Source organism: Triturus cristatus, chromosome 1_2 (assembly GCF_964204655.1).
Source record: "Triturus cristatus chromosome 1_2, aTriCri1.1, whole genome shotgun sequence".
In the NCBI taxonomy this organism is placed as follows: Eukaryota; Metazoa; Chordata; class Amphibia; order Caudata; family Salamandridae; genus Triturus; species Triturus cristatus.
Window position 1 is genome coordinate 740,248,567 of NC_140580.1, and position 2,639 is coordinate 740,251,205.

Sequence of the window (2,639 nt, forward strand, 5' to 3'; positions counted from 1 at the left end):
ACGACTGTTCTTCCGAGCGCGCAGTGCTGCGTGTGGAGCGCGCACCCACAACACATCCCGGGAGAGCATTTGCGGCGCCGCTTGTATAACGCTGGCGTGGCGGCGCGAAAAATGGTAATTTCCTGGCTCCTGCACTTACTGTTGTTGTTCCTTCTTAAGAAGCGCGGCTGAGGGCTGTTTGTCGGCCTTTGTGAAAATATTTGTTCATTGCAGCATTGTAATGCCCTGCAATTAACAATTATTTTCACAATGGCCCACAATCAGTCCGCAGCCGTGCTCCTTTAAGAGCAGAAATTCAGTTTTGTCTCTGTTTGTCGGAGGCGGTTGCATCCTTGTACTTACCATCGCAGGGGCGACCTGCTCGGCAATGGACGGCATTGTCTCTGATGTTGCAGTTGGTGTGAAGAGAAGATCAGACGAACTGCTTTCAGTAAGTGTGCTTTTGAGACATGTCGGCAGGGGATTGCTAGCAGCTATGCACATTGCACCTATAGATAGAGCCCCTATCACTTGGTCACAGAGTTTTACATCCTTAACTAGCTATCGCTAAGACCAATTGTTGAATTGCTCCTCCGAGGTGTTAGTCCGAAATACACCGCAAGCATGTAATTTCTCATGGGTTATTTTGTTACTAAAAAGAATGAGACAGATGTAAGTCCCATGTAACCTCCTCTGTCCTTTGCTCCCTAGGCAGTTATCCTCTTTTATCCCCTCATATCCAGTGTTCACCTGAATGAAGCCAGCGTCCCGTGCCAAAAACACTAACCCACTGCACCTCCAACAGTGCAGTGTCTTTCGCCCCCTCTCCACAGGGCATGCTCGCGCTGCCACCGTCCCCCCTCTACAACTGGCTCCTGGGTCATTCTGATGTATGAGGACAGGGCCACTTAACTGGTTCTCTGTGGCGGCAGTCAACTGACGTACTTTTTCACTCCCCTGTTAGCCATGCTGCAGAGTTACCGCCAGCCACGCAGCCATCTGACGGTTTCAGCCAAGCGTCCCTCAATCACTGCCATAAAGTCAATCACTCTAGAAACTACAGAGGGTGATTTTTTTAAACCATGGAGCCAGTTTTTCATATTTTTCTGAAGAGCAAGATTTATGCCAGCATATTTCAGTGCAGGTTGTTGTGTTTCTAGAAAGAATCTGAGATGGAAGTAATTGCTTTAGGTTTGCCTTTTGGCAAAGTTACCAACATCCTTATGCTGAAGGGAAGAAATCAGGCGTTTTTGGATATGGGTAGTGAAGAGGCAGCAATCGCAATGGTTTAGTACTATCCAACAATGACTTCCAATCTTCGTAACCAACCTGTCTATATCCAGTACTCTAATTATAAGGAGTTGAAAACAGATGGCCATTAAATCAGCGAGCTCAGGCTGTTCTTCAGGCTGTCACATCCGTACATACATCAAATTCCTCTCTAGCTGGGACAACTGGCAACATTTCAGTTTCTTCTGGCCAGAGTCCAGTTTAAAGAATAATTATTGACGACATGTACTATCCTGTGACACTTGATGTCCTTCACCAGATATTTTCAAAGTTTGGTGCGGTCTTGAAGATTATTACATTTACTAAGAATAACCAATTTCAAGCTTTGCTGCAGAATGGTGATCCAGTAAACACACAGCAAGCAAAATTAGCATTGGATGGACAAAATATATATAATGCCTGCTATACTCTGAGGATTGCTTTTTCTAAATTGGTGAATTTAAATGTGAAGTACTATAATGACAAAAGTAGGGACTACACTCGCCCTGACCTACCATGTGGAGATGACAGCCATCTTTGGATCCAGCTATTGCTGCCGCTTTTGCCAAAGAAACATCTCTTTTAGGGCTTCCAGTTACAGCTGTTTCAGGAACTTTAAGTCCCATGGGTATTCCTAATGCTGCTGTGGCAGCTCATGCTGCTGGTCGTGCTGGTATGGGTGAAATGACACCTGGAGTCTACACTGTACTCTTGGTTAGCAATCTAAATGAAGAGATGGTTTCGCCCCAAAGTCTGTTTACCCTCTTCAGTATTTATGGGGATGTGCAGATTGTGAAGATTTTATACAATAAGAAAGACAGTGCTTTCATACAGATGGCTGATGCAAACAAATCTCAAATTGCAATGAGTCATCTAAATGGTCAAAAAATGTATGGAAAGATAATTCAAGTAACTCTCTCCAAGCATCAGACAGTGCAGCAGTGCAACTGCTCAAAGCCTTTGGTGTAACTTCAGAGGACTATTTATAGTTTTTTCATAGTCTGATCATTTCAGAACTGAGGCATTTTCAATATTATATTCAACAAAGCCATAGTTGTTGCTTATTTATCTTATGCAACTAACAACGATTGACAAAGTTAATAGTCCTGGCATGCTGTAGGTATAAAGTTACTTGTTGTATTATATATCTGGATGCAATGACAGAGGCAGCACAATAATGGCCGGGTAGCACACTATGATAAGCAAAGATTTTTAGCTTACGTGTTTTTAAGCCACGCCCTAAATTACATCAGGCACGTTCCTTTGAGAGACCAGTTTTTTCATCCAACTTAATGCTCTGAGCAAACCTGAAAGCACCACGTGTGCTTTCGGAATCACTAACATATATTAGCGACTCTGAATGCACACAAGCATATCCAGGAAACCATCTT

General features: G+C 43.7%; 1 pseudogene; it reads left to right on the plus strand.

Moving 5' to 3' along the window:
- Window positions 1–367: 367 nt before the first annotated feature.
- LOC146867928 (polypyrimidine tract-binding protein 2 pseudogene) lies at window positions 368–2,217 on the plus strand (annotated as a pseudogene).
- The last annotated feature ends 422 nt before the right edge of the window (window positions 2,218–2,639 follow it).